At 39.5% G+C, this 11,806-nt stretch overlaps 1 pseudogene; it reads right to left on the reverse strand.

The window, feature by feature from the left end:
* Nucleotides 1-3,664: 3,664 nt before the first annotated feature.
* On the reverse strand, nucleotides 3,665-10,002 carry LOC125755493 (glyceraldehyde-3-phosphate dehydrogenase-like; annotated as a pseudogene).
* Between the last annotated feature and the right edge of the window lie 1,804 nt (nucleotides 10,003-11,806).

Below are 11,806 nucleotides of genomic sequence, written 5' to 3' on the forward strand. Positions count from 1 at the left end.
TTATATTTCAATCCTCTTCACAAATAAAAGTTGAAATATTTTATTTCCCCCTACTCTCTCCCATCTTTCATCTTCTAAGTTTGCTTCCCAGCTTGTGACAAAACACAGTTGGTTTTATAATATTGTTTATAAAACATATTTATTTAATGCACTAATATTTTTTACTAATTTGTTTGCTCATCATTCACTCTTCTATCCACATATATTATTTAGACCTCCTTTTTTGTCTTTTTATAGAATCCATTCTTTGCTAGTTCTGTCAAGTAGCTGAGGCAAGCAGTCTAAAATATGACTTGTCTGAAATTGTTGGTAATTGACACCTTTGCACAATTCTTTAGTTGAATGTAGATTTCTTTTTTATTTAAAAGTTTTAATTCCAATACAGTTAACATATAGTGTTATGTCAAATTCAGGTGTACAGTATAGAGATTCAACAATTCCATACACTACTCAGTGCTTATCACAAGGGCACTCTTTAATCCTCATCACCTATTTTACCCATTCTTCCACCCACGTCCCTTATGGAAACCATCGTTTTGTTCTTTATAATTGAGTCTGTTTTTTGTTTGTTTGTCTCTCTTTCTTCTTCCTTCATCTTTTTTTGGTTCCTTAAATTCCACATATGAATGAAATCTTGTGGTATTTGCCTTTCTTTGGGTGATATCACTTAGCATTATACTCACTACATCTATCCATGTTATAACAAATGGCAAGATTTTTTATTTTTTATGGCTGAATAATATTCTATTGTGTGTGTGTGTATATATATATATATATATATATATATATATATATATATATATATAACATATCTTCTATATCTATTTTTCTGTTGATGGGCACTTAGGCTGCTTCCATAATTTGGCTATTGTAAATACTGCAGTAAACATAGAAGTGCCTATATTTTTTCCAATCAGTGTTTTTATATTGAGTAAATAACAGAAATATGAGATCATAGAGTAATTCTACTTTTTGAGGAAACTCCAAACTTTTGTCCACAGCAGCTGTATCAGTTTGCACTCCCAACAACAGTGCACGAGGGTTCCTTTTTCTCCACATCCTAGCCAACATCTGTTTCTTGTGTTTTTGATTTTAGCAATTCTGACAGGTGTGAGGGGATATCTTATTGTGGTTTTGATTTGCATTTCCCTGATGATGAGTAATGATGAGTGATGTTGAACATCTTTTCATGCATCTGTTGACCATCTGGAGAGCTTATTTGGAGAAAAGTCTTCATGTCTTTTGTCCATTTTTTAATTGGATATTTGTGTTTTTGGTTTTGAGTTGTGTAAGTTCTTTATATATTTTGGATACTAACCTATCAGATATTTCATTTGCAAATATCTCTTCCCAATCCGTAGGTTGCTTTTTAGTTTTGCTGATTATCCTTCACTGTGCAGAAGCTTTTTATTTTGATATAGTTCCAATATTTTATGTTGTTTTTGTTTCTCTTGCTTGAGGAGAGATTACTGACTGATCTCTCACATTTAGGTCCTTAATCCATTTTGAATTTATTTTTGGTAAGTAGTACCATTTCATTCTTTTGCATGTAACTATCCAGTTTTCCCACTACCATTTGTTTAAGAGACTTTCTTTTTCCCATTGCACATTACTGCCTCTTTTGTGGAAGGATTAATTGACTATATAATCATGGGTTTATTTCTGGAACTTCTCTTCTGTTCTATTGATCTATATGTCTATTTTTGTGCCAGTATCATAATGTTTTGATTGCTACAATTTTGTAACATAGCTTCATGTCCACGATTATGATCCCCCCTGTTTTGTTCTTCTTTGTCAAGATTGCTTTGGCTGTTTGGGATCTTTGTGGTTCCTAAAAAAAATTTAGGATTATTTGTTCTTGGTCTGTGAAAAATATTCCAATGTTTTTATATGGATTGCATTCAATGTGTAGATTGCTTTAAGTAGTATAGAAATTTAAACTATATATATATATATATATATATATATATATATATATATGACTATTTATTTATTTATTTTATTTATGATAGGCACACAGTGAGAGAGAGAGAGGCAGAGACACAGGCAGAGGGAGAAGGAGGCTCCATGCACTGGGAGCCCGATGTGGGATTCGATCCTGGGTCTCCAGGATCGTGCCCTGGGCCAAAGGCAGGCGCTAAACCACTGCGCCACCCAGGGATCCCTATATATATAGTTATATATATATATATTAAAATATATATATATATTTAATCCATGAGCATAGAATGCCTATTTCTGTCATCTTCAATTTCTCTCATCAGTGTTTTATAGTTTTCAGAGTACAAGTCTTCATCTCTTTGGTTAGATTTATTCCTAGGTATCTTTTTGGTTTGGGTGCATTTGTAAGTGAGATTATTTTCTTACTCTCTCTCTCTGATACTTCATCATTAGTGTATAGAAATGCAACATATTTCTCTATATTGATTTTCTATCCTGTGACGTTACTAAATTCATTTATCAATTCTTGCAGTTTTTTGGTGGAGTCTTCAGGTTTTCTATATAGAGTATCATGCCATGTGCAAATAGTGAAATTTTTACATCTTCCTTGCCAATTTGGATTCCCTTTATTTCTTTTTTGTTGTCTGATTTCTGTGGCTAGAAATTCCAGTGCTATATTGAATAAAACTGGTAAGAGTAGACTTCCCTTTTTTTTATTCCTGACCTTAGGGGAAAAGGTCTCAGATTTTCCTCATTGAAGATGATGTTCACTGTGGGTTTTTCAAATATGGCTTTTATTGTATTGAGTTATCTTCCCTCTAAATTTACTTTGTTGATTTTTTTAAATCATGAATGGATACTTTACTTTGTCAAATGCTTTTCTGCATCTTTTGAAATGATCATATGGTTTTATCCTTTGTTTTGTTGATGTACTATATGATATTGATTGATTTGTTAATGTTGAAATATCTTTGCATCCTAGCAACAAATCCAACTTAATCATGGTGAATAATTTTTAAAAAATATATTGTTAGATATGGTTTGCTAATATTTTGTCAAGTATTTTTGCATCTATTTCACACTTTTGCATCATCAGATATAGGGGACTGTATTTCTTTTCTTTTTTTTGTGGTGTCTTTATTTGGTTTTGATATCTAAGTAATGATGGCCTTGGAGAATGTATTTGGAAGCTTTATTTTCTCTTCTATTTTTTGGAATAGTTTGAGAAGAATAGCTATTAACTCTTCTTTAAATGTTTGGTAGAACTCATTTGTGAGGCCATCCTGTCCTAGTCTTTTGTTTGTTGGGAGTTTTTGAGCACTGATTCAATTTCATTGCTGGTAATCAGTCTGTTCAAGTTTTCTATTTCTTCCTGCTTTAGTTTTGGTAGGTTATGTTTCTAAGAATTTATCTATTTCTTTTAGGTTATCCAATTTGTTGGCATATAATTTTTCTTAATATTTTCTTATATTTCTTCTTATTACTGTGGTATCAGTTATTTCCTCTTTTATTTCTTGTTTTGGGAAGTACAGTATACTTTACTGATGGTACATGACAGGGTGGGGCCTCCCAAACCCCTCCCCTTCTTCAGAGAGTCTGGGATGGAAACTGTGGAGGTCAGGAGGTTCTTGGTGTGTTGGAAATGAGTGGGTCCAGAATTCCCTCATAGTTGAGAGCTTCTCTCTTCCTCTTGCTCTTGCTGGGGCTGGTGGTCCTGGGGGCTCTAACACCTTGGAGGCCATATGGACCATATAACATCCACCATTGAGTTGCTGAAGCCAAATTCACTATTGTACCAGGAAATGAGCTTGACAAAGTTGTTATTGAGAACAATGCCAGTCCCAGCATCGAAAGTGAAGAGTAGACATCACTGTTAATGTTGTGTGAGACAACCTGGTCCTCAGTGTAGCCAAGGATCCCTTTACTGCCTGCTTCATCACTTTCTTGATGTCATTGTATTTGGCAGCTTTCCCCAGACAGAAGGTCAGATCCACAACTGACACATTGTGGGTAGAGACACAGAAGGCCATGCCAGTGAGCTTTCCATTTAGCCCAGAGGTGACCTTGCCTACAATCTTGGTGGCACCAATAGAAGCAAGGACAGGATGATGTTCTGGGCAGCCCCTTGGCCATCACACCACATCTTCCCAGAGGGGCTGTCCACTGTCTTCTGAGATGGCATGTATTGTGGTTATGAGTCCCTCCGTGATGCCAAAGTTGTCATGGATGAATTTGGGCAGAGGGGCCATGTGGCTGGTGGTACAGGAGGCATTGCTCACAATCTTGAGGGAGTTGTCATATTTCTCATGGTTCATGCCTATTACAAATATGGGGGCATCAGCAGAAGGGATGATAATGATGATGACCCCCTCAGCTCCACCCTTCAAGTTTGCCCCAGCCTTCTCCATGGTAAAGAAGACCCCAGGGAACTCCACAACATACTCAGCACCAACATCAACCCAGTAGGAGCTCACTCTTAGAAGATCTGTATCTTCTAAAATGGGCTTTCCATTGATGACAAATTTCCCATTCTTAGCCTTGTCTGTGTTGTGGAAGTTGCCATGGGTGGAATCATAGTAGAACATGTAGACCATGTAGTTGAGGTAAATGAAAGAGTCACTGATAGTGACATTATCCACTTTACCAGAGTTAAAAGTAGCCCTGGTGCTGGGCACCCAATATGGCCAAATCCATTTCCTCTGATTTCACCATTGTGTCTCAGGGATGTGGCTGGCACTACGCCAGAAGATGTGGATGTCTGTTGAAAGGGGAGGAGTAGGAAGACTGTTCTTTTTTCATTTCTGATTTTGTTTATTAGAAAAATACGAATCTGCATAAAGGTTTATGAATTTTGTTGATCTTATCAAAGAACCAACTACTAGTTTCATTCATCTCTTTTTTTAAGTTCATATTTTATTTCTACTCTAATCTTTATTATTTCCTTCCTTCTGCTGGATTTGTATTTTGTTCTTTTTTAGTTCCTTTAGGGGTAAGGATATGTTGTTCATTTGAGATTTTTCTTACTTCTGGAGGTAGGCTTGTATTGCTATATACTTTCCTCATAGAACAGCTTTTGCTGCATCCCAAAGATTTTGGACTGTTGTGTTTTCATTTTCATTGGTCTCCATGTACTTTTTAACTTCCTCTGAATTTTTGGTTGACCCATTCATTGTTTAATGGTGTGTTATTTAACCTACGTGCATTTATGGTCATTCTAGCTTTTTTTTCTTGTGATTGATTTCTAGTTTCATAGCATTGCAATTGTAAAAGATCTATGGTATGACTTCAACCTTCTTGAAATTTTTGAGGTTGGTTTCATTGCCTAACATGTGATCTATTCTGGAGAATGTTTTATGTGCACTTGAAAAGAATGTGTATTTTGCTGTTTATGATGGGTTGTTCTGAATATGTCTGTTAGATCCATCTGGTCCAATGTGTTATTCTATGTGTCATTCTAATCAATGTGTTGCCTTGTTGATTTTCTGTTTAGACAATCTGTCCATTGATGTAAGTGGGATATTAAAGTCCCCTACTATTATTGTATTATTATCAATTAGATCATTTATGTTTCTTACTAGCTGCTGTATGTGTTTGGGCGCTCTCATGTTGGGTGCACAAATATTTACAATCGTTAGATATTCCTGTTGGATTTTTCCCATTATGATTGTATATCATCTTGTTATAAAGTCTCTTGTTACAGCCTTTGTTTTAAAGTTTATTTTGTCTAATATAAGTATTGGTACTCTGGCTTTCTTCTGACATCCATTTGCATGAGAAATATTCCTCTACCACCTTACTTTCAATATGCAGGTGTCTTTAGGTCTAAAATGGGTCTCTTGTATACATATAAATTTGTTTTGTTTTTTATTCATTATGTCACCTTTGTCTTTTGATTAGAACATTTAGTCCTGTTACTTTCAAATTAACTATTTATAGATATGTACTTATTGAAATTTTGTTCCTTGCTTTATGGTTGTCTTTGTAGTTCTTCTCTGTTCCTTTTTCCTCTTTCTCTCTTCTCCCCTGGTTTACTGGCTTTCTTTAGTGATACACTTGGATTCCTTTCTTTTTATTTTTGGCATACCTATTACACTATTGGGTTTGTATATAACATCTTATGCTTATGGTCTTTCTTCTCCTCTCTAAGAATCCCCTTTAACATTTCTTGTAGTGCTGGTTATTGATAATGAATTCCTTTAACTTTTGATTTCTCCAGGAAACTCTTTTTCTTTCCCTCTATTCTGAATAATAACCCTGCTGAATAGAATATTCTTGGCTGCAGGTTTTTTTTTTTTCTTTTAGCACCTTGAATATATCATGTCACTCCCTTCTGGCCTTTTTAATCTTATGTGGTTTCCCTTGTATATAACTGTTTTTCTTTTCTTCTGCTGCTTTAAAATTCTCTATCACTATTTTTCCATTTTAATTACTATGGGTCTGGTGTGGATCCTCATGAGTTGATTTTGTTGGGGGCTGTCTTTGTCTCCTGGATATGAACTTGTGTTTTCTTTCCCAGATTTGAAAAAAATTTAAACTATTATTTCTCCAAATAAATTTTCTACCCCCTTTCTCTCTCTTCTCCTTTTGGGATACTTATAATGTGAATGTTATTACACTTCAGGCTGTCACTAAGTTCCCTAAGTCTATTTCATTTTCTATTACGTTTTTTTTTTTTTTCTTTCTCCTCTTCAGCTTCATTGTTTTTCATTTCTCAGTCCTCCAGGTCTTTGGTCCAATTTTTCTGTTTCCTCTGGCTTACTATGCATTCTATCTAGTATATTTTAAATTTCATTTATTGAGTTCTTCATCTTGGATTGATTTTTTAAAAAATGTTTTCTACCTCTTCGCTAAGGGTCTTACTGATAGCCTCCATTCTTTTCTCAAGTCAAGTAAGTATATTTATGATCATTACTTTAAGTTCTCTATCAGGCATATACTTATCTCCATTTCGTGATGGAAATTGCTGTGATTTTGTCCTGTTCTTTCATTTGGGACGTAATCCTCTGTCTCCTCATTTTGTCTAACTCTCTGTGTCTGTTTCTCTATGTTAGGAAAGTCCATTACATCTGCTCTTGAAAGTAGCGGCTTTATAAGTAAGAGGTCATGTAGTGCTCTGTAGTGCAATATTCCCTGTTTACCAGAACCTGGTGCTTCAGGAGTGTCTCCTACATGTGTTGCATGTGCCCTACAACTGTGGCTGAGCTGCTTTTGCCTTCAATCCAGTCATTTACAATGGCTCCTTTGCCTGTCATGGGCAGGATTTGGTCCCTGTGCTATAGTGGGCCAGTCTTGGGACTCCTTGAGCTTGAGTTGAGTCAGACCAGGTATTTGCCATAAATGCAGTAGCTCTGAACTGCAGGGCACTTTCCCAGTATTTTCCCCTCAGAAGCGTTCTTTGTTGGGTGGGCCCTGAAGTCCAATCACCTGTGTGCCCCTAGCCCACTGCTACAGCAAGATTTGGACAGGTTTATGTGGTTATCTACCCCTCTTCCTGGGGCAGGAGTTACTTTGGAGTGGTTCTGGTCCCTGTTAGGGCTGCTTGCACATGGCCAGGCTTGTGATACTGGTTTCAATGGGCTCTGGTCAAGCGCATATTGGGAGGTAGATCTGAAGGAGGATGTGAGGTTGGTGTACCTGGTGTTAACAAAGTTTGTGTAGGTCTGCTGTGGGAGGGGACCTGGGGTTGAGGCCTGGTGGGAAGGGGCATATCCACAGGAGAATACAAGGGTGGGGGTAGTAGTGTTAGCAAGTTAAGTAGTAAATGTTGGCACTTTGTTGGTTCCCACAGGTGTTTGTGTGTTTAGGTTGGTAGGGAGAGAAATGACACCCACCATTCTTTTGTTCCTGTAGAAGTCACCCAAAGTTCCCTACTCCTCTAGCACAGGCTCTAAAATTAGTAAAGAAACTTCCTCTCATATACCTCAGGCTTTTTTCAAACTGCTGCTTTCATGCTCTATCTCCTTGGGGTTGTTTTTTGTGCTGTCTCTTTAAGTGCAGAGACTCAATTTCCCTTCACCCTCTTGACTCTCCCATTCTTGAACCTGCTTTTTATAGTTCAAAGAGTTAAGACTTGATGATTGTAAGAACTGAAAATTATGCCCCACTGGTTTTTAAGGCCAAATGTTATAGGGATCCTGGAGTGGCTGGTCTGAGGATCTACTTTTCTGCTCCCATGGCATATCTCTTTCCCTCTTTCCCCAGGAAAGTCCTGTGGGTTCATTTAGTTCCTCACCACATTCCACCCTTCCTACCCTCTTTGAGTGATCTCTTCTCTACATTTAGCTATAGAGAGTCTGTTCTGCCAGTGTTCAGGTGATTTTCTCAGTTATTTACCATGCTGTGAGTATTATCTTGTCATATCTGTGGAATGAGATAAGCTTAGGGTTCTCCTACTCCACCATCTTGCTCAGAAGTCCAGTTGAATATAAAATTTTAAAATCAGAGTTTACTCTGCTGACTTCTGACATTTTACATTTCTAAAAATAAATACAATGTCAACCAGACTTATGTTTCTTTGCTTCCTGGCAACTTTTGTGATATTTTTTCTATTCTTTTTCATTAATATTCTAAAGCTTCACTATGAAACCCTTGATATGCATTTATAAAAATAATCTTGCTCCTCTTTTCTCCTGTTTACATACTTTATTGCTTTAAACATTTAAGAACTACTTATTTGAGGCATTCTTCAGATTGATCTTGTCTATTTCCTTTGGTGTAAATTCTTCCATTCGCTGTGTCATTCACAATGCTTATCCTTTTAAGTATTTTTATGATTATAGTTTGTAAGCTCATATTCCACACATTTCTCCCATATTTGCTCTCATAGAAAACAATCATAATCTGTTTCATAGCTTCAGTCCAGGGTGCTTTTTATGGTCAGGGAATGCTCCTGCATTCATGATACATTTCCTGCCCTGCACATGCTGGTGACATGATACTACCCTTCAGGTATGCAGAATGATACTGGACACTATGGCCATTGAAAATGGTTTAGTTCTCTGGTAACCTTGGGAATTGTGCAAACCTTTCCTAGTCTCTGTTCATGGCAGAGTGTGTGTTGCACACTCTAAGTTCCCTGAAGATAATATTAACTGGGTCTGCTGACATGGATGTGTGTTAACTGGCTATTCCCACTGTGGTTTCTGCTTGGATCTATGCCTAACTATCGAATGCCAGCTGACTTTAGTCTCCAACAATACCAAATATTCCCTTTGGTTATTTTCTTGTAAGAAATGGTTCCCTTTCCCACTTTCATAAGAAACTACATCTTTGTTAATTTTGAAATTTTAAAAATCATTTCCATTTGGAGTGAATGTAGAATGTGTTTATCTTCATAAATATTAGATCTTAGCCTAGAGGAGGCTGAGACTCTTTCCTGTCAAACTTGTGCTAGGGCAATTAAGGTTTACTATGAAAAAAAAAGTAGAAAGAGGGGCTTTTGTGCCTGAACACTTGAAGAAGTTTGGGAAGGTCAAAGGCAGAAAGAAATTAGGAAAAGGGGATAGAGACTGAGCACTGCAAGTTGCAGTAGGTACCATGATATATTTGGTTCCATTATATGTCTGCAGTCCCAAAAGTGCCAGGGCATACAACTAGAATAAGAGCTGGTATGTAGAATGGATTTGTGTACCTCATTGTCATGTCACCCCACAGAGTCGATTCAAATTCTGTGGCCAATGGCAACTCTTCTAGATCCACTTTCTATCTTGTAAACCAAGCTTTCTGTAGACTGTATATTGCAATCTCACCTGCCAAATAGTCAGTTTTTACTTAATGGGGACTATCACTCAGCCTGGACTTGAGAGATCATCTGGCAAACACTCCAACCTTGTATTGTGGAATCAAGAGATTGCAGAATCTTTAAGACCTCCCATGACAAATCATTCAGTTTGCTTATACTTAATACCAATTTTTGGTCTAGAAGACCTCGATATCTAGTGTATGGGGAAGGAGAAGTTCCTCTACTTGTACTTTGAGGCTAGACAAAGGTCATCCTGCACTGATAAAGACTGATGATTTTACTCCTGCTACCTTATCACTACCACCTGTCCTCCCCGCCATCCCGTTGACTCCTTTAAAAGTTTCCATCATACATATAGGTGAGGCCACAGCTGCTTTCTAACAAGCACTATTCCTATTTTCCAGAGATGCAGTTTCTAAAATTCACTTGTTCAGAATGCAGTCTGTTTGACTTAGCCAAGTTTCACTTTTTGGTCACCCTTTCCATGCCAATGCTTTATTGACTCCATAGGATTGGTTACCAACCTACAGTCACAACTGACTGCTCTTCAGGTCTTTACCCTGGTTTTGGTATCCTGATTCAGCACTTGGCTTTGGCTTTCCGAACTTCAAACCAAATGATTCCACTTGTGTGAGAGTGATGTTTGAACAGATCTTTTATCTTTTTAGAAAAATGAAATTTTGGAGGAAAAGAAAGGGAGAAAGTAAGGTAAATTTTTTTTTTTTTTTTTACTTCTAATTATATATGTAGTTCTGGACTTAGTACTTTAGATGCATTGTCTAAATCTTTCCAACCAGTACTGGAGTTAGATGTCATTAACTTTTAAAAGGATAACAAATAGCAGGGGCGGGGCAAGATGGCAGAGGAGTAGGGGCCTCACCTCACCAGGCCCCAGCAACTTACCTAGATAATTCCCAAACCATCCTGAACGCCTATGAATTCGACCTGAGATTTAAAGAGAGAACAGCTGGAATGCTACAGAGAGAAGGGTTTTTGGGGTTTTTGCTTCTAACAAGGTAGGAAGGTGGAGAAAAATAAAAAAGAATCCAGTGGGGGAGGGGCCCCGCGAGGAGCCGGGCTAAAGCCCAGCGGCGAGAGCCTCCAGGACAGGAGAGCCCCGCCCCAGAGAGGCGATTTAAAAATCCCACCGGGGATTCTTCCAGGAGGAGAAGGCGCTCAGCAGGGAACTGGGGCAGGACCGCAGGAGGGGCAGCGGGCCCAGTCCCCGGGGTCACTAGGAGAGGAGGGGCGCCGGGGGGAGAGCGCCCCGCACACCGCGGGCGGCGCGGTAAAGGGCTGGAGCCCCCGGGGGGCCTCGGGAGAAGCCGGGGGGTCAGCCGGGGGCTCGGGAGGAGGGGGCTGCGCCCTGCTGCCTTCAGGAGCCGCGGCCCCCGGAGCGCGATGCCAGCAGCGCAGGCCCCCATCCCAGGGCGCCGGGGACACAGCCCAGGATCCCGCGCTCCCCCGGGACAGGCGGAGGCGGGGAGGGCCCAGGACAGCGAGGACGCCCCTGCTCCCGGGGGCCCCGAGCTGTGCAGGTCAGCGCCCCCGCCGCCCCGGGAGCACCTAGGCCAGTGCGGACTGGGAGCTGCGGGAGATACTGCGGGAGCTGACGCCAGGGCTGGGGAGCTGGCCGCCGCCAGTGGGGCTGTTCCTCCTGGTGTCACCCTGTGCCTGGGACGGAGGGGGCCGCCAGGGAGCAGGGGCCTCACGGGGTTAACAGCTCCCACTGAGCCCGGCACCCGGCAGGGGGCGGGCCGCTCCCCCAGGTGCACACACCTGAGCATCAGCACCTCAGGCCCCTCCCCCAGAAGACCAGCTGGAAGGACAGGGGAAGAGCAAGTTCTTGACCGAGCAGCGCTGGAAAGCTCCAGGGGAAGTCGAGGGATTTACAGTATATAGAACTAGAGGGTACCCCTCCTTTTTTTCTCCTTTTCTCAGTACAACTCATTTTTATATCAGACTATAAATTTCCAATTTTTTTCTTTTTTCACACCATAACTACGATATTTTACCACCTCTTTATTTTTAAGTTTCTTCCACTTTGGCTTTCACATTTCTACAATTACATGTCTTAGATCTATTTTCCACTTGTAGATTCCCTTCAACATACTCAATTTAATT

This window comes from Canis lupus, chromosome 7 (assembly GCF_003254725.2).
Source record: "Canis lupus dingo isolate Sandy chromosome 7, ASM325472v2, whole genome shotgun sequence".
NCBI classification, from domain to species: Eukaryota; Metazoa; Chordata; class Mammalia; order Carnivora; family Canidae; genus Canis; species Canis lupus.